Source organism: Convolutriloba macropyga, chromosome 13 (assembly GCF_964194025.1).
Source record: "Convolutriloba macropyga chromosome 13, txConMacr16.3, whole genome shotgun sequence".
NCBI lineage: Eukaryota > Metazoa > Xenacoelomorpha > Acoela > Convolutidae > Convolutriloba > Convolutriloba macropyga.
This window is the reverse complement of record NC_134480.1, coordinates 11,418,399-11,438,760: the sequence shown is the minus strand read 5'-3', so window position 1 is coordinate 11,438,760 and position 20,362 is coordinate 11,418,399. Positions and strand designations below refer to the sequence as shown.

Sequence of the window (20,362 nt, the reverse complement as noted above, 5' to 3'; positions counted from 1 at the left end):
AATCACGAGTTGGGGACAGCCCGGAATTGCACCCGCGACCTCTCGCACACAAAGCGAGGATCATACCACTAGAACTCTCTCCAAAAAGATGGTTGTCAACAATTGATAACCATATTGCTCTAATTCATAAATTTCGTAATCTGTTTTGCAGACTGTTTTTCAAATAATTTCTCAAAAAATGCAATGTTCCTGAAACATGAAATGGTTGGGACCAATTATTTGAATAGTCCCGAGTTGCGGACAGCCGGGGGTTGAATCCGGGTCCTCCTGCACCCAAGGCGAGAGTCAAACCACTAGACCACTATCCCATAAAGGTTGTTAACAATTGAAAATCATTGTGCTCTAAGTTTTTATAATCTGTTTTGCAGACTGCTTTTCAAATAATTTCTCAAAAAATGCAATGTTCCTGAAAAATGAAATTGTTGGGACCAATTATTTGAATAGTCGCGCGTTGGGGATAGCCGGGGGTGAACCCGGGTCCTCCTGCACACCAGGAGAGAATTATAGCACTAGACAACTGTCCCATAAAGGTGGTTAACAATTTAAAATCATTGTTCTCTTAGTTTTTATAATCTGTTTTGCAGACTGTTTTTAGAATAATTTCTCAAAAATGCAATTTACTTGAGAACATGGAATTGTTGGGACCAATTATTTGAATAGTCCCGAGTTGGGGACTGCCGTGGATTGAATCCGGGGCTCCTGCACCCAAAGCGAGAATCTTACCACTAGAACACTGTCCCATAAAGGTTGTTAACAATTGATAATGATAGTGCTCTGATTTATAAGTTTTTGTAATCTGTTTTGCAGACTTATTTTCAATTAATTTCTCAAAAACTCAATATTCCTGAGAACATGGTTTTTTTGGGACACAAATTAAAATTATTTGATTAATCACGAGTTGGGGACAGCCCGGAATTGCACCCGCGACCTCTCGCACACAAAGCGAGGATCATACCACTAGAACTCTCTCCAAAAAGATGGTTGTCAACAATTGATAACCATATTGCTCTAATTCATAAATTTCGTAATCTGTTTTGCAGACTGTTTTTCAAATAATTTCTCAAAAAATGCAATGTTCCTGAAACATGAAATTGTTGGGACCAATTATTTGAATAGTCCCGAGTTGGAGACAGCCGGGGATTGAATCCGGGACTCTTGCACCCAAAGCGAGAATCATACCACTAGAACACTGTCCCATAAAGGTTGTTAACAATTGATAATGATAGTGCTCTGATTTATAAGTTTTTGTAATCTGTTTTGCAGACTTATTTTCAATTAATTTCTCAAGAAATGCAATATTCCTGAGAACATGGAATTGTTGGGACAAATTATTTGAATAATCACGAGTTGGGGACAGCCTGGAATTGCACCCGCGACCTCTCGCACTCAAAGGGAGGACCCTGCCACTAGACCTTTCACTGTCCCATAAAGATGGTTGTCAACAATTGATAATCATAGTGCTCTATTTTTTAAGTTTTTTATAATTTGGTTTGCAGAGTTTTTTTTTCAAAGAATTTTGCTAAAATTGCAGTATTCCTGCGAATATGGAATTGTTGCCAAAAATTAACTGAATAATCTGGACGTGGGGACTGCCGAGGATTGAAACCGGTTCCTAAATGCACGCAGGTCGAGATTCATACCACTAGACCACTGTTCCAGTAAGGTTGGTAACAATTGATAATCATTGTGCTCTAAGTTTTTATAATCTGTTTTGCAGACTGTTTTTCTGATAATTTCTCAAAAAATGCAATGTTCCTGAAAAATGAAATTGTTGGGACCAATTATTTGAATAGTCGCGCGTTGGGGACAGCCGGGGGTGAACCCGGGTCCTCCTGCACACCAGGAGAGAATTATACCACTAGACAACTGTCCCATAAAGGTGGTTAACAATTTAAAATCATTGTTCTCTTAGTTTTTATAATCTGTTTTGCAGACTGTTTTTAGAATAATTTCTCAAAAATGCAATTTACTTGAGAACATGGAATTGTTGGGACCAATTATTTGAATAGTCCCGAGTTGGAGACAGCCGGGGATTGAATCCGGGACTCTTGCACCCAAAGCGAGAATCATACCACTAGAACACTGTCCCATAAAGGTTGTTAACAATTGATAATGATAGTGCTCTGATTTATAAGTTTTTGTAATCTGTTTTGCAGACTTTTTTCAATTAATTTCTCAAAAAAACGCAATATTCCTGAGAACATGGTTTTTTTGGGACACAAATTAAAATTATTTGATTAATCACGAGTTGGGGACAGCCCGGAATTGCACCCGCGACCTCTCGCACACAAAGCGAGGATCATACCACTAGAACTCTCTCCAAAAAGATGGTTGTCAACAATTGATAACCATATTGCTCTAATTCATAAATTTCGTAATCTGTTTTGCAGACTGTTTTTCAAATAATTTCTCAAAAAATGCAATGTTCCTGAAACATGAAATTGTTGGGACCAATTATTTGAATAGTCCCGAGTTGGAGACAGCCGGGGATTGAATCCGGGACTCTTGCACCCAAAGCGAGAATCATACCACTAGAACACTGTCCCATAAAGGTTGTTAACAATTGATAATGATAGTGCTCTGATTTATAAGTTTTTATAATCTGTTTTGCAGACTGTTTTTCAAATAAGTTCTCAAAAAATGCAATTTTCCTGAGAACATGGAATTGTTGGGTCAAATATTTGAATAATTGGGATTTGGGTCAGCCCGGGATTGAACCTGGGACCTCTCGCGCGCAAAGAGAGAATCATACCACTAGATCACTGTCCCTTAATGATGGCCGTCAACAATTGATAACGATAGTGTTCTAAATTATAAGTTTTTTGTAATCTGTTTTGCAGACTTCTTCAACTAATTTCTCAAAAAACGCAATTTTCCGGAGAACATGGAATTGTTGGAACCAATTATTTGCAAAATCCGGAGTTGGGGACAGCCGGGGGTTGAACCCGGGTCCTCCTGCACCCAAGGCGAGAATCATACCACTAGACCACTGTCCCATAATGGTTGTTAACAATTGATAATCATTGTGCTCTAAGTTTTTATAATCTGTTTTGCAGACTGTTAATTCTCAAATAATGCAGTTTAATTGAGAACATGGAAATGTTGGGACCAATTATTTGAATAGTCCCGAGTTGGAGACAGCCGCGGATTGAATCCGGGGCTCTTGCACCCATAGCGAGAACCATACCACTAGAACACTGTCCCTTAAAGATGGCTGTCAACAATTTATAACAATAGTGTTCTAATTTATAAGTTTTTGTAATCTGTTTTGCAGACTTTTTTTCAATTAATTTCTCTAAAAACCCAATATTTCTGAGGACTTGGAGTTGTTGGGACCAATTGTTTGAATTATCGTGAGTTGGGTCAGTCGGGGATTGCACCCGCGACCTCTCGCACTCAACGGGAGGACCCCGCCACTAGACCTTTCACTGTCCCTTGAAGATGGTTGTCAACAGTTGATAATCATAGTGCTCTAATTTTTAAGTTTTTTATAATCTGTTTTGCGGAGTTTTATTTTGAAAAAATTTACTAAAATTGCAGTATTCCTTCGAATATGGAATTGTTGCCAAAAATTAACTGAATAATCTGGACGTGGGGACAGCCGAGGATTGAAACCGGTTCCTCCTGCACGCAAGGCGAGAATCATACCACTAGACCACTGTCACAGTAAGGTTTGTAACAATTGATAATCATTGTGCTCTAAGTTTTTATAATCTGTTTGGCAGACTGTTTTTAGAATAATTTCTCAAAAAATGCAATTTTCCTGAGAACATGGAATTGTTGGGATACATATGCGAATAATCGGGGTTTGCGTCAGCCGGGGATTGAACCGGGGACCTCTCGCACCCAAAGCGAGAATCATACCACTAGATCACTTTCCCTTAAAGATGGCTGTCAACAATTTAGTACAAGTGTTCTAATTTAAAAGTTTTTGTAATCTGTTTTGCAGACTTTTTTTCAATTAATTTCTCTAAAAACCCAATATTTCTGAGGACATGGAATGTTGGGACCAATTGTTTGAATAATCGTGAGTTGGGTCAGTCGGGGATTGCACCCGCGACCTCTCGCACTCAAAGGGAGGACCCCGCCACTAGACCTTTCACTGTCCCATAAAGATGGTTGTCAACAATTGATAATCATAGTGTTCTAATTTTTAAGTTTTTTATAATCTGTTTTGCAGACTGTTTTTCAAAGAAGTTCCCAAAAAATGCAATTTTACTGAGAACATGGAATTGTTGGGATAAATATTCGAATAATCGGGATTTACGTCAGCCGGGGATTGAACCGGGGACCTCTCGCACCCAAAGCGAGAATCATACCACTAGCTCACTTTCCCTTAAAGATGGCTGTCAACAATTTGTAACAATAGTGTTCTAATTTATAAGTTTTTGTAATCTGTTTTGCAGACTTTTTTTTCAATTAATTTTCTAAAAACCCAATATTTCTGAGGACATGGAATTGTTGGGACCAATTGTTTGAATAATCGTGAGTTGGGTCAGTCGGGGATTGCACCCGCGACCTCTCGCACTCAAAGGGAGGACCCCGCAACTAGACCTTTCACTGTCCCATAAAGATGTTAACAATTGGTTGTTAACAATTGATAATGATAGTGCTCTGATTTATAAGTTTTTGTAATCTGTTTTGCAGACTTTTTTCAATTAATTTCTCAAAAAAAACGCAATATTCCTGAGAACATGGTTTTTTTGGGACACAAATTAAAATTATTTGATTAATCACGAGTTGGGGACAGCCCGGAATTGCACCCGCGACCTCTCGCACACAAAGCGAGGATCATACCACTAGACCTCTCTCCAAAAAAATGGTTGTCAACAATTGATAACCATATTGCTCTAATTCATAAATTTCGTAATCTGTTTTGCAGACTGTTTTTCAAATAATTTCTCAAAAATGCAATGTTCCTGAAAAATGAAATTGTTGGGACCAATTATTTGAATAGTCGCGCGTTGGGGACAGCCGGGGGTGAACCCGGGTCCTCCTGCACACCAGGAGAGAATTATAGCACAAGACAACTGTCCCATAAAGGTGGTTAACAATTTAAAATCATTGTTCTCTTAGTTTTTATAATCTGTTTTGCAGACTGTTTTTAGAATAATTTCTCAAAATGCAATTTACTTGAGAACATGGAATTGTTGGGACCAATTATTTGAATAGTCCCGAGTTGGAGACAGCGGGGGATTGAATCCGGGGCTCTTGCAACCAAAGCGAGAATCATACCACTAGAACACTGTCCCATAAAGGTTGTTAACAATTGATAATGATAGTGCTCTGATTTATAAGTTTTTGTAATCTATTTTGCAGACTTGTTTTCAATTAATTTCTCAAGAAATGCAATATTCCTGAGAACATGGAATTGTTGGGACAAATTATTTGAATAATCACGAGTTGGGGACAGCCTGGAATTGCACCCGCGACCTCTCGCACTCAAAGGGAGGACCCTGCCACTAGACCTTTCACTGTCCCATAAAGATGGTTGTCAACAATTGATAATCATAGTGCTCTATTTCTTAAGTTGTTTATAATCTGTTTTGCAGAGTTTTTTTCGAAATATTTTGCTAAAAAAAATTGCAGTATTCTTGCGAATATGGAGTTGTTGCCAAAAATTAACTGAATAATCTGGACGTGGGGACAGCCGAGGATTGAAACCGGTTCCTCCTGCACGCAGGTCGAGAATCATACCACTAGACCACTGTTCCAGGAAGGTTGGTAGCAATTGATAATCTTTGTGCTCTAAGTTTTTATAATCTGTTTTGAAGACTGTTTTTCAAATAATTTCTCAAAAAATGCAATGTTCCTGAAAAATGAAATTGTTGGGACCAATTATTTGAATAGTCCCGCGTCGGGGACAGCCGGGGGTTGAACCCGGGTCCTCCTGCACACCAGGGGAGAATTATACCACTAGACCACTGTCCCATAAAGGTTGTTAACAATTGAAAATCATTGTGCTCATAGTTTTTATAATCTGTTTTGCAGACTGTTTTTAGAATAATTTCTCAAAAATGCAATTTACTTGAGAACATGGAATTGCTGGGACCAATTATTTGAATAGTCCCGAGTTGGGGACTGCCGTGGATTGAATCCGGGGCTCCTGCACCCAAAGCGAGAATCTTACCACTAGAACACTGTCCCATAAAGCTTGTTAACAATTGATAATGATAGTGCTCTGATTTATAAGTTTTTGTAATCTGTTTTGCAGACTTATTTTCAATTAATTTCTCAAAAATTCAATATTCCTGAGAACATGGAGTTGTTGGGACAAATTATTTGAATAATCGCGAGTTGGGGACAGCCCGAAATTGCACCCGCGACCTCTCGCGCTCAAAGGGAGGCCCCTGCCACTAGACCTTTCACTGTCCCATAAAGATGGTTGTCAACAATTGATAATCATAGTGCTCTATTTTTTAAGTTTTTTATAATCTGGTTTGCAGAGTTTTTTTTTCAAAGAATTTTGCTAAAATTGCAGTATTCCTGCGAATATGGAATTGTTGCCAAAAATTAACTGAATAATCTGGACGTGCGGACTGCCGAGGATTGAAACCGGTTCCTAAATGCACGCAGGTCGAGATTCATACCACTAGACCACTGTTCCAGTAAGGTTGGTAACAATTGATAATCATTGTGCTCTAAGTTTTTATAATCTGTTTTGCAGACTGTTTTTCTGATAATTTCTCAAAAAATGCAATGTTCCTGAAAAATGAAATTGTTGGGACCAATTATTTGAATAGTCGCGCGTTGGGGACAGCCGGGGGGTGAAGCCGGGTCCTCCTGCACACCAGGAGAGCATTATAACACTAGACAACTGTCCCATAAAGGTGGTTAACAATTTAAAATCATTGTTCTCTTAGTTTTTATAATCTGTTTTGCAGACTGTTTTTAGAATAATTTCTCAAAAATGCAATTTACTTGAGAACATGGAAATGTTGGGACCAATTATTTGAATAGTCCCGAGTTGGAGACAGCCGGGGATTGAATCCGGGGCTCTTGCACCCAAAGCGAGAATCATACCACTAGAACACTGTCCCATAAAGGTTGTTAACAATTGATAATGATAGTGCTCTGATTTATAAGTTTTTGTAATCTGTTTTGCAGACTTTTTTCAATTAATTTCTCAAAAAAACGCAATATTCCTGAGAACATGGTTTTTTTGGGACACAAATTCAAATTATTTGATTAATCACGAGTTGGGGACAGCCCGGAATTGCACCCGCGACCTCTCGCACACAAAGCGAGGATCATACCACTAGACCTCTCTCCAAAAAGATGGTTGTCAACAATTGATAACCATATTGCTCTAATTCATAAATTTCGTAATCTGTTTTGCAGACTGTTTTTCAAATAATTTCTCAAAAAATGCAATGTTCCTGAAACATGAAATTGTTGGGACCAATTATTTGAATAGTCCCGAGTTGCGGACAGCCGGGGGTTGAATCCGGGTCCTCCTGCACCCAAGGCCAGAGTCAAACCACTAGACCACTATCCCATAAAGGTTGTTAACAATTGAAAATCATTGTGCTCTAAGTTTTTATAATCAGTTTTGCAGACTGTTTTTAGAATTTCTCAAAGTATGCAGTTTACTTGAGAACATGGATCTGTTGGGACCGATTACCTGAATAGTCCCGACTTGGGGACAGCCGGGGATTGAATCCGGGGCTCTTGCACCCAAAGCAAGAATCATACCACTAGAACAGTGTCCCATAAAGGTTGATAACAATTGATAATGATAGTGCTCTGATTTATAAGTTTTTATAGTCTGTTTTGCAGACTGTTTTTCAAATAATTTCTCAAAAAATGCAATTTTCCTGAGAACATGGAATTGTTGGGACCAATTATTTGAATCGTCCCGAGTTAGGGGACAGCCGGGGATTCAAATCGGGGCTCTTGCACCCAAAGCGAGAATCATACCACTAGATCACTGTCCCATAATGATGGCCGTCAACAATTGATAACGATAGTGTTCTAAATTATAAGTTTTTTGTAATCTGTTTTGCAGACTTCTTCAACTAATTTCTCAAAAAACGCAATTTTCCGGAGAACATGGAATTGTTGGAACCAATTATTTGCAAAATCCGGAGTTGGGGACAGCCGGGGGTTGAACCCGGGTCCTCCTGCACCCAAGGCGAGAATCATACCACTAGACCACTGTCCCATAATGGTTGTTAACAATTGATAATCATTGTGCTCTAAGTTTTTTTAATCTGTTTTGCAGACTGTTTTTAGAATAATTTCTCAAAAATGCAATTTACTTGAGAACATGGAATTGTTGGGACCAATTATTTGAATAGTCCCGAGTTGGAGACAGCCGGGGATTGAATCCGGGGCACTTGCAACCAAAGCGAGAATCATACCACTAGAACACTGTCCCATAAAGGTTGTTAACAATTGATAATGATAGTGCTCTGATTTATAAGTTTTTGTAATCTGTTTTGCAGACTTATTTTCAATTAATTTCTCAAGAAATGCAATATTCCTGAGAACATGGAATTGTTGCGACAAATTATTTGAATTCACGAGTTGGGGACAGCCTGGAATTGCACCCGCGACCTCTCGCACTCAAAGGGAGGACCCTGCCACTAGACCTTTCACTGTCCCATAAAGATGGTTGTCAACAATTGATAATCATAGTGCTCTATTTCTTAAGTTTTTATAATCTGTTTTGCAGAGTTTTTTTTCGAAATATTTTGCTAAAAAAATTGCAGTATTCTTGCGAATATGGAGTTGTTGCCAAAAATTAACTGAATAATCTGGACGTGGGGACAGCCGAGGATTGAAACCGGTTCCTCCTGCACGCAGGTCGAGAATCATACCACTAGACCAATGTTCCAGTAAGGTTGGTAGCAATTGATAATCATTGTGCTCTAAGTTTTTATAATCTGTTTTGAAGACTGTTTTTCAAATAAGTTCTCAAAAAATGCAATTTTCCTGAGAACATGGAATTGTTGGGATAAATATGCGAATAATCGGGGTTTGCGTCAGCCGGGGATTGAACCGGGGACCTCTCGCACCCAAAGCGAGAATCATACCACTAGATCACTTTCCATTAAAGATGGATGTCAACAATTTATTACAAGTGTTCTAATTTATAAGTTTTTGTAATCTGTTTTGCAGACTTTTTTTTCAATTAATTTCTCTAAAAACCCAATATTTCTGAGGACATGGAATGTTGGGACCAATTGTTTGAATAATCGTGAGTTGGGTCAGTCGGGGATTGCACCCGCGACCTCTCGCACTCAAAGGGAGGACCCCGCCACTAGACCTTTCACTGTCCCATAAAGATGGTTGTCAACAATTGATAATCATAGTGTTCTAATTTTTAAGTTTTTTATAATCTGTTTTGCAGACTGTTTTTCAAATAAGTTCTCAAAAAATGCAATTTTCCTGAGAACATGGAATTGTTGGGATAAATATTCGAATAATCGGGATTTACGTCAGCCGGGGATTGAACCGGGGACCTCTCGCACCCAAAGCGAGAATCATACCACTAGATCACTTTCCCTTAAAGATGGCTGTCAACAATTTGTAACAATAGTGTTCTAATTTATAAGTTTTTGTAATCTGTTTTGCAGACATTTTTATTTCAATAAATTTCTCTAAAAACCCAATATTTCTGAGGACATGGAATTGTTGGGACCAATTGTTTGAATAATCGTGAGTTGGGTCAGTCGGGGATTGCACCCGCGACCTCTCGCACTCAAAGGGAGGACCCCGCCACTAGACCTTTCACTGTCCCATAAAGATGGTTGTCAACAATTGATAATCATAGTGTTCTAATTTTTAAGTTTTTTTAATCTGTTTTGCAGACTGTTTTTCAAATAAGTTCTCAAAAAATGCAATTTTCCTGAGAACATGGAATTGTTGGGATAAATATTCGAATAATCGAGATTTACGTCAGCCGGGGATTGAACCGGGCACCTCTCGCACCCAAAGCAAGAATCATACCACTAGATCACTTTCCCTTAAAGATGGCTGTCAACAATTTGTAACAATAGTGTTCTAATTTATAAGTTTTTGTAATCTGTTTTGCAGACTTTTTTTTCAATTAATTTCTCTAAAAACCCAATATTTCTGAGGACATGGAATTGTTGGGACCAATTGTTTGAATAATCGTGAGTTGGGTCAGTCGGGGATTGCACCCGCAACCTCTCGCACTCAAAGGGAGGACCCCGCAACTAGACCTTTCACTGTCCCATAAAGATGGTTGTCAACAATTGATAATCATAGTGCTCTAATTTTTAAGTTTTTATAATCTGTTTGGCAGACTGTTTTTAGAATAATTTCTCAAAAATGCAATTTACTTGAGAACATAGAATTGTTGGGACCAATTATTTGAATAGTCCCGAGTTGGGGACAGCCGGGGATTGAATCCGGGGCTCTTGCACCCAAAGCAAGAATCATACCACTAGAACACTGTCCCATAAAGGTTGTTAACAATTGATAATGATAGTGCTCTAATTTATAAGTTTTTGTAATTTGTTTTGCAGACTTTTTTTCAATTAATTTCTCAAAAAAACGCAATATTCCTGAGAACATGGAATTGTTGGAACAAATTATTTGATTAATCACGAGTTGGGGACAGCCCGGAATTGCACCCGCGACCTCTCGCACTCAAAGGGAGAACCTGCCACTAGACCTTTCACTGTCCCATAAAGATGGTTGTCAACAATTGATAATCATAGTGCTCTAATTTTTAAGTTTTTTATAATCTGTTTTGCAGTTTTTTTCAAAAAATTTTGCTAAAAATGCAGTATTCCTGCAAAAAAAGAATTATTGCGACCAATTAACTAAACAATCCGAAGTTTGGGACAGCCGGGGATTGAACCCGGGGCCTCTCGCACCCAATAAGAGAATCATACCACTAGGACACTGTCTCTTAAAGATGGCTGTCAACAATTTATAACAATAGTGTTCTAATTTATAAGTTTTTGTAATCTGTCTTGCAGACTTAACGCAATTAAAACTTAAGAAAAAACGCGATTTTCCTGAGAACATGGAATTGTTGGAACCAATTATTTGCAAAATCCCGAGATGGGGACAGTCGGGGATTGAACCCGGGTCCTCCTGCACCCAAGGCGAGAATCATACCACTAGACCACTGTCCCATAATGGTTGTTAACAATTGATAATCATTGTGCTCTAAGTTTTTATAATCTGTTTTGCAGACTGTTTTTAGAATAATTTCTCAAAGAATGCAGTTTACTTGAGAACATGGAAATGTTGGGACCAATTATTTGAATAGTCCCGAGTTGGAGACAGCCGCGGATTGAATCCAGGGCTCTTGCACCCATAGCGAGAACCATACCACTAGAACACTGTCCCTTAAAGATGGCTGTCAACAATTTATAACAATAGTGTTCTAATTTATAAGTTTTTGTAATCTGTTTTGCAGACTTTTTTTCAATTAATTTCTCTAAAAACCCAATATTTCTGAGGACATGGAATTGTTGGGACCAATTGTTTGAATTATCGTGAGTTGGGTCAGTCGTGGATTGCACCCGCGACCTCTCGCACTCAAAGGGAGGACCCCGCCACTAGACCTTTCACTGTCCCATAAAGATGGTTGTCAACAATTGATAATCATAGTGCTCTAATTTTTAAGTTTTTTATAATCTGTTTTGCAGACTGTTTTTCAAATAAGTTCTCAAAAAATGCAATTTTCCTGAGAACATGGAATTGTTAGGATAAATATTCGAATAATCGGGATTTGCGTCTGCCGGGGATTGAACCGGGGACCTCTCGCACCCAAAGCGAGAATCTTACCACTAGGTCACTTTCCCTTAAAGATGGCTGTCAACAATTTATGACAATAGTGTTCTAATTTATAAGTTTTTGTAATCTGTTTTGGAGACTTTTTTTCAATTAATTTCTCTAAAAACCCAATATTTCAGAGGACATGAAATTGTTGGGACCAATTGTTTGAATAATCGTGAGTTGGGTCAGTCGGGGATTGCACCCGCGACCTCTCGCACTCAAAGGGAGGACCCCGCCACTAGACCTTTCGCTGTCCCATAAAGATGGGTGTCAACAATTGATAATCATAGTGCTCTAATTTTTAAGTTTTTTATAATCTGTTTTGCGGAGTTTTATTTTGAAAAAATTTACTAAAATTGCAGTTTTCCTGCGAATATGGAATTGTTGCCAAAAATTAACTGAATAATCTGGAGGTGGGGACAGCCGAGGATTGAAACAGGTTCCTCCTGCACGCAAGGCGAGAATCATACCACTAGACCACGGTCACAGTACGGTTTGTAACAATTGATAATCATTGTGCTCTAAGTTTTTATAATCTGTTTTCCAGACTGTTTTTAGAATAATTTCTCAAAAATGCAATTTACTTGAGAACATGGAATTGTTGGGACCAATTATTTGATTAATTACGAGTTGGGGACAGCCCGGAATTGCACCCGCGACCTCTCGCACTCAAAGGGAGAACCTGCCACTAGACCTTTCACTGTCCCATAAAGATGGTTGTCAACAATTGATAATCATAGTGCTCTAATTTTTAAGTTTTTTATAATCTGTTTTGCAGTTTTTTCAGAAAATCTTGCTAAAAATGCAGTATTCCTGCGAAAATAGAATTATTGCGACCAATTAACTAAACAATCCGAAGGTTGGGACAGCCGGGGATTGAACCCGGGGCCTCTGGCAGCCAACGAGAGAATCATACCACTAGATCACTGTCCCATAATGATGGTCGTCAACAATTGATAACGATAGTGTTCTAAATTATAAGTTTTTTTCTAATCTGTTTTGCAGACTTCTTCAACTAATTTCTCAAAAAACGCAATTTTCCTGAGAACATGGAATTTTTGGAACCAATTATTTGCAAAATCCCGAGTTGCGGACAGCCGGGGGTTGAACCCGGGTCCTCCTGCACCCAAGGCGAGAATCAAACCACTAGACCACTGTCCAATAAAGGTTGTTAACAATTGAAAATCATTGTGCTCTAAGTTTTTATAATCAGTTTTGCAGTCTGTTTTTAGAATTTCTCAAAGTATCCAGTTAACTTGAGAACATGGATTTGTTGGCCCTGATTACCTGAATAGTCCCGAGTTGGGGACGGCCGGGGATTGAACCCGGGTTCTCCTGCACCCAAGGCGAGAATCATACCACTAGACCACTATCCCACAATGGTTGTTAACAATTGATAATCCTTGTGCTCTAAGTTTTTATAATCTGTTTTGCAGACTGTTTTTAGAGTAATTTCTCAAAGAATGCAATTTACTTGAGAACATGGAAATGTTGGGACCAGTTATTTGAATAGTCCCGAGTTGGAGACAGCCGGGGATTGAAATCGGGGCTCTTGCACCCATAGCGAGAATCATACAACTAGAACACTGACCCATAAAGGTTGTTAACAATTGATAATGATAGTGCTCTGATTTTTAAGTTTTTTATAATCTGTTTTGCAGTTTTTTTCAGAAAATTTTGCTAAAAATGCAGTATTCCTGCGAAAATAGAATTATTGCGACCAATTAACTAAACAATCCGAAGGTTGAGATAGCCGGGGATTGAACCCGGGGCCTCTCGCACCCAACGAGAGAATCATACCACTAGATCACTGTCCCATAATGATGGTCGTCAACAATTGATAACGATAGTGTTCTAAATTATAAGTTTTTTTTCTAATCTGGTTTGCAGACTTCTTCAACTAATTTCTCAAAAAACGCAATTTTCCTGAGAACATGGAATTTTTAGAACCAATTATTTGCAAAATCCCGAGTTGCGGACAGCCGGGGGTTGAACCCGGGTCCTCCTGCACCCAAGGCGAGAATCAAATCACTAGACCACTGTCCCATAAAGGTTGGTAACAATTGAAAATCATTGTGCTCTAAGTTTTTATAATCAGTGTTGCAGTCTGTTTTTAGAGTAATTTCTCAAAGAATGCAATTTACTTGAGAACATGGAAATGTTGGGACCAATTATTTGAATAGTCCCGAGTTGGAGACAGCCGGGGCTTGAAATCGGGGCTCTTGCACCCATAGCGAGAATCGTAGAACTAGAACACTGTCCCATAAAGGTTGTTAACAATTGATAATCCTTGTGCTCTAAGTTTTTATAATCTGTTTTGCAGACTGTTTTTAGAGTAATTTCTCAAAGAATGCAATTTACTTGAGAACATGGAAATGTTGGGACCAATTATTTGAATAGTCCCGAGTTGGAGACAGCCGGGGCTTGAAATCGGGGCTCTTGCACCCATAGCGAGAATCGTACAACTAGAACACTGTCCCATAAAGGTTGTTAACAATTGATAATGATAGTGCTCTGATTTATAAGTTTTTATAATCTTTTTTGCAGATTTTTTTTGTTCAATTAATTTCGGAAAAAACGCAATATTCCTGAGAACATGTAATTGTTGGGACATATTTTTGAATAATCGGGATTTTGGTCAGCCGGCGATTGCACCCAAAGCGAGAATCATACCACTAAATCACTGTCCCATAATGATGGCCGTAAACAATTGAGAACAATTGTGTTCTCATTTATTAGTTTTTATAATCTGTTTTGCAGACTTTTTTTCAATTAATTTCTGAAAAAAACGCAATATTCCTGAGAACATGGAATTGTTGGGACAAATTATTTGATTAATCACGAGTTCGGGACAGCCCGGAATTGCACCCGCGACCTCTCACACTCAAAGGGAGAACCTGCCAATAAAATAAACCTTTCACTGTCCCATAAAGATGGTTGTCAACAATTGATAATCATATTGCTCTAATTTTTAAGTTTTTTATAATCTGTTTTGCAGAGTGTTTTTCAAATAGTTTTGCTAAAAATGCAGTATTCCTGCGAATGTAAAATTGATTGCGACAATTTAACTGAATGTTCTGGAGGTGGGGACAGCCGGGGATTGAACCAGGAACCTCTCGCACCCGAAGCAATAATCATACCACTCGACCACTGTTCTGTAAAGATGGTTGTCAACAATAACCTTATTGTTCTAGTTTATAATTTTTTGTAATCTGTTTTGCACACTGTTTTTCAAACTTTTTCTCAAAAAATGCAATAAACCTGAGAATATGGAATTTTGAGGCAAAATAATTCAATTATCCCGATTTGGGGCGAGCCGGGTATTGAACCAGGCAACTCTCGCACCCGAAGCGAAAATCGTACCACCAGACCACTGTACCATTAAGATGGTTGTCAACAACTGATAGCCATATAAATCTAATTTATAAATTTTTGTAATCTGTTTTGCAAACTGTTTTGCAAATAATTTCAAAAAATGCAATATTCCTGAGAACGTGGAATTTTTGGGACAAATATTCGAATAATCGGGATTTGGGTCAGCCGGGGATTGAACTGGTGACCTCTCGCACCCAAAGCTAGAATCATACCACTAGATCACTGTCCCTAAAATATGGCAGTCAACAATTTATAACAATAGTGTTCCAATTTATAAGTTTTCGTAATCTGTTTTGCAGACTTTTTTTCAATTAATTTCTCTAAAAACCCAATATTTCTGAGGACATGGAATTGCTGGGACCAATTGTTTGAATAATCGTGAGTTGGGTCAGCCGGGGATTGCAGCCGCGACCTCTCGCACTCAACGGGAGGACCCCGCCACTAGACCTTTCACTGTCCCATAAAGATGGTTGTCAACAATTGATAATCATAAGGCTCTAATTTTTAAGTTTTTTATAATCTGTTTTGCAGTTTTTTTCAGAAAATTTTGCTAAAAATGCAGTATTCCTGCGAAAATAGAATTATTGCGACCAATTAACTAAACAATCCGAAGGTTGAGACAGCCGGGGATTGAACCCGGGGCCTCTCGCACCCAACGAGAGAATCATACCACTAGATCAGTGTCCCATAATGATGGTCGTCAACAATTGATAACGATAGTGTTCTAAATTATAAGTTTTTATAATCTTTTTTGCAGACTTTTTTTCAATTAATTTCTGAAAAAACGCAATATTCCTGAGAACATGGAATTGTTGGGACAAATTATTTTATTAATCACGAGTTCGGGACAGCCCGGAATTGCACCCGCGACCTCTCGCACTCAAAGGGAGAACCTGCCAATAAACCTTTCACTGTCCCATAAAGATTGTTGTCAACAATTGATAATCATATTGCTCTAATTTTTAAGTTTTTTATAATCTGTTTTGCAGAGTGTTTTTCAAATAGTTTTGCTAAAAATGCAGTATTCCTGCGAATGTAAAATTGTTGCGACAATTTAACTGAATGTTCTGGAGGTGGGGACAGCCGGGGATTGAACCAGGAACCTCTCGCACCCGAAGCAATAATCATACCACTCGACCACTGTTCTGTAAAGATGGTTGTCAACAATAACCTTATTGTTCTAGTTTATAATTTTTTGTAATCTGTTTTGCACACTGTTTTTCAAACTTTTTCTCAAAAAATGCAATAATCCTGAGAATATGGAATTTTGAGGCTAAATAATTCAATTATCCCGATTTGGGGCGAGCCGGGTATTGAACCAGGCACCTCTCGCACCCGAAGCGAAAATCGTACCACCAGACCACTGTACCATTAGGATGGTTGTCAACAACTGATAGCCATATAAATCTAATTTATAAATTTTTGTAATCGGTTTTGCAAGCTGTTTTGCAAATAATTTCAAAAAATGCAATATTCCTGAGAACATGGAATTTTTGGGACAAATATTCGAATAATCGGGATTTGGGTCAGCCGGGGATTGAACTGGTGACCTCTCGCACCCAAAGCGAGAATCATACCACTAGATCACTTTCCCTTAAAGATGGCTGTCAACAATCTGTAACAATAGTGTTCTAATTTATAAGTTTTTGTAATCTGTTTTGCAGACATTTTTATTTCAATTAATTTCTCTAAAAACCCAATATTCCTGAGGACATGGAATTGTTGGGACCAATTGTTTGAATAATCGTGAGTTGGGTCAGCCGGGGATTGCACCCGCGACCTCTCGCACTCAACGGGAGGACCCCGCCACTAGACCTTTCACTGTCCCATAAAGATGGTTGTCAACAATTGATAATCATAAGGCTCTAATTTTTAAGTTTTTTATAATCTGTTTTGCGGAGTTTTTTTCGAAAAATTTTACTAAAATTGCAGTATTCCTTCGAATATGGAATTGTTGCCAATAATTAACTGAATAATCTGGACGGACGTGGGGACAGCCGAGGATTGAAACCGGTTCCTCCTGCACACAAGGCGAGAATCATACCACTAGACCACTGTTCCAGTAAGGTTGGTAACAATTGATAATCATTGTGCTCTAAGTTTTTATAATCTGTTTTGCAGACTGCTTTTCAGATAATTTCTCACAAAATGCAATTTTCCTGAAAAATGAAATTGTTGGGACCAATTATTTCAATAGTCGCTCGTTGGGGACAGCTGGGGTTTGAACCCGGGTCCTCCTGCACACCAGGAGAGAATTATACCGCTAGACCACTGTCCCATTAAGTGGTTAACAATTGAAAATCATTGTGCTCTTAGTTTTTATAATCTGTTTTGCAGACTGTTTTTAGAATAATTTCTCAAAAATGCAATTTACTTGAGAACATGGAATTGTTGGGACCAATTATTTGAATCGTCCCGAGTTAGGGGACAGCCGGGGATTCAAACCGGGGCTCTTGCACCCAAAGCGAGAATCATACCACTAGAACACTGTCCCATAAAGGTTGTTAACAATTGATTATGATAGTGCTCTGATTTATAAGTTTTTGTAATCTGTTTTGCAGACTTTTTTCAATTAATTTCTCAAAAAACGCAATTTTCCTGAGAACATGGAATTGTTGGGACAAATTATTTGATTAATCACGAGTTGGGGACAACCCGGAATTGCACCCGCGACCTCTCGCACTCAAAGGGAGATCCTGCCACGAGACCTTTCACTGTCCCATAAAGATGGTTGTCAACAATTGATAATCATAGTGCTCTAATTTTTAAGTTTTTTATAATCTGTTTTGCAGTTTTTTTCAAAAAATTTTGCTAAAAATGCAGTATTCCTGTGAAAAAAGAATTATTGCGACCAATTAACTAAACAATCCGAAGGTTGGGACAGCTGGGGATTGAACCCGGGGCCTCTCGCACACAACGCGAGGATCATACCACTAGACCACTCTCCAAAAAATGGTTGTCAACAATTGATAACCATATTGTTCTAATTTATAAATTTCGTAATCTGTTTTGCAGACTGTTTTTCAAATAATTTCTCAAAAAATGCAATGTTCCTGAAAAATGAAATTGTTGGGACCAATTATTTGAATAGTCCCGAGTTGCGGACAGCTGGGGGTTGAACCCGGGTCCTCCTGCACCCAAGGCGAGAGCCAAACCACTAGACAACTGTCCCATAAAAGTTGTTAACAATTGAAAATCATTGTGCTCTAAATTTTTATAATGAGTTTTGCAGACTGTTTTTAGAATTTCTCAAATTATGCAGTTTACTTGAGAACATAGATTTGTTGGGACCGATTACCTGAATAGTCCCGAGTTGGGGACAGCCGGGGATTGCATCCGGGGCTCTTGCACCCAAAGCGAGAATCATACCACGAGAACAGTGTCCCATAAAGGTTGATGACAATTGATATTGATAGTGCTCTGATTTATAAGTTTTTATATTCTGTTTTGCAGGCTGTTTTTCAATTAATTTCTGAAAAAAACGCAATATTCCTGAGAACATGTAATTGTTGGGACATATTTTTGAACCATCGGGATTTGGGTCAGCCGGCGATTGCACCCAAAGCGAGAATCATACCACTAGATCACTGTCCCATAAAGATGGCGGTAAACAATTGAGATCAATAGTGTTCTAATTTATTAGTTTTTGTAATCTGTTTTGCAGACTTTTTTCAATTTTTTTCTCAAAAAACGGAATATTCCTCAGAGCATGGAATTGTTGGGGCAAATTATTTGGTTAATCACGAGTTGGGGACAGCCCGGAATTGCACCCGCGACCTCTCCCATTCAAAGGGAGAACCTGCCAATAAACCTTTCACTGTCCCATAAAGATGGTTGTCAACAATTGATAATCATAGTGCTCTAATTTTTAAGTTTTTTATAATCTGTTTTGCAGTTTTTTTCAAAAAAATGCAGTATTCCTGCGAAAAAACAATTATTGCAACCAATTAACTAGACAATCCGAAGATTGGGACAGCCGGGGATGGAACCTGGGGCCTCTCGCACACAAAGCGAGGATCATACCACTAGACCACTCTCCAAAAAATGGTTGTCAACAATTGATAACCATATTGTTCTAATTTATAAATTTCGTAATCTGTTTTGCAGACTGTTTTTCAAATAATTTCTCAAAAAATGCAATGTTCCTGAAAAATGAAATTGTTGGGACCAATTATTTGAATAGTCAATTGTTGTCGGCCATCTTTATGGGACAGTGATCTAGTTGTATGATTCTCTCTTTGGGTGCGAGAGGTCCCAGGTTCAATCCCCGGCTGACCCAAATCCCGATAATTCAAATATTTATCCCAACAATTCCATGTTCTCAGGAAAATTGCATCTTTTGAGAACTTATTTGAAAACAATCTGCAAAACAGATTATAAAAAACTTAAAAATTAGAGCACTATGGTTGTCAATTGTTGACAACCATCTTTGGGGTACAGTGGTCTAGTGGTACGATTTTCGCTTCGGGTGCGAGAGGTCCCTGTTTCAAAACCCGGCTCGCCCCAAATCGGGATAATTGAATTATTTTGCCTCAGAATTCCATATTCTCAGGATTATTGCAATTTTGAGACAATGTTTGAAAAACAGTGTGCAAAACAGATTACAAAAAAATTATAAACTAGAACAATAAGGTTATTGTTGACAAGAATCTCTACAGAACAGTGGTCGAGTGGTAAGACTATTGCTTCGGGTGCGAGAGGTTCCTGGTTCAAACCCGGCTGTCCCCACCTCCAGAATATTCAGTTAAATTGTCGCAACAATTACACATTCGCAGGAATACTGAATTTTTAGCAAAATTATTTGAAAAACACTCTGCAAAACAGATTATAAAAAACTTAAAAATTAGAGCACTATGATTATCAATTGTTGACAACCATCTTTATGGGACAGTGAAAGGTTTATTGGCAGGTTCTCCCTTTGAGTGCGAGAGGTCGCGGGTGCAATTCCGGGCTGTCCCCAACTCGTGATTAATCAAATAATTTGTCCCAACAATTCCATGTTCTGAGGAATATTCCGTTTTTTTGAGAAAAAATTGAAAAAAGTCTGCAAAACAGATTACAAAAACTAATAAATTAGAACACTATTGTTCTCAATTGTTTACCGCCATCTTTATGGGACAGTGATCTAGTGGTATGATTCTCGCTTTGGGTGCAATTATTTGAAAAATAATTGCACCCAAATCTTTTTATAATCTGTTTTGCAGATTGTTTTCAAATAAGTTCT

General features: G+C 38.4%; 1 protein-coding gene and 3 non-coding genes across 4 annotated transcripts in view; 1 reads left to right on the top strand and 3 right to left on the bottom strand.

Moving 5' to 3' along the window:
• LOC142351599 (ATP-binding cassette sub-family C member 4-like) overlaps positions 1-20,362 on the top strand; it is a 220,811-nt gene that overhangs the window by 82,498 nt on the left and 117,951 nt on the right. The gene's annotated exons all lie outside the window — the stretch shown is intronic.
• On the bottom strand, positions 2,925-2,996 carry Trnap-ugg (transfer RNA proline (anticodon UGG)). The gene has a single exon. It is a non-coding gene; the product is annotated as a tRNA-Pro (tRNA).
• Trnap-ugg (transfer RNA proline (anticodon UGG)) lies at positions 8,093-8,164 on the bottom strand. Its single transcript has one exon. It is a non-coding gene; the product is annotated as a tRNA-Pro (tRNA).
• On the bottom strand, positions 11,043-11,114 carry Trnap-ugg (transfer RNA proline (anticodon UGG)). The gene has a single exon. It is a non-coding gene; the product is annotated as a tRNA-Pro (tRNA).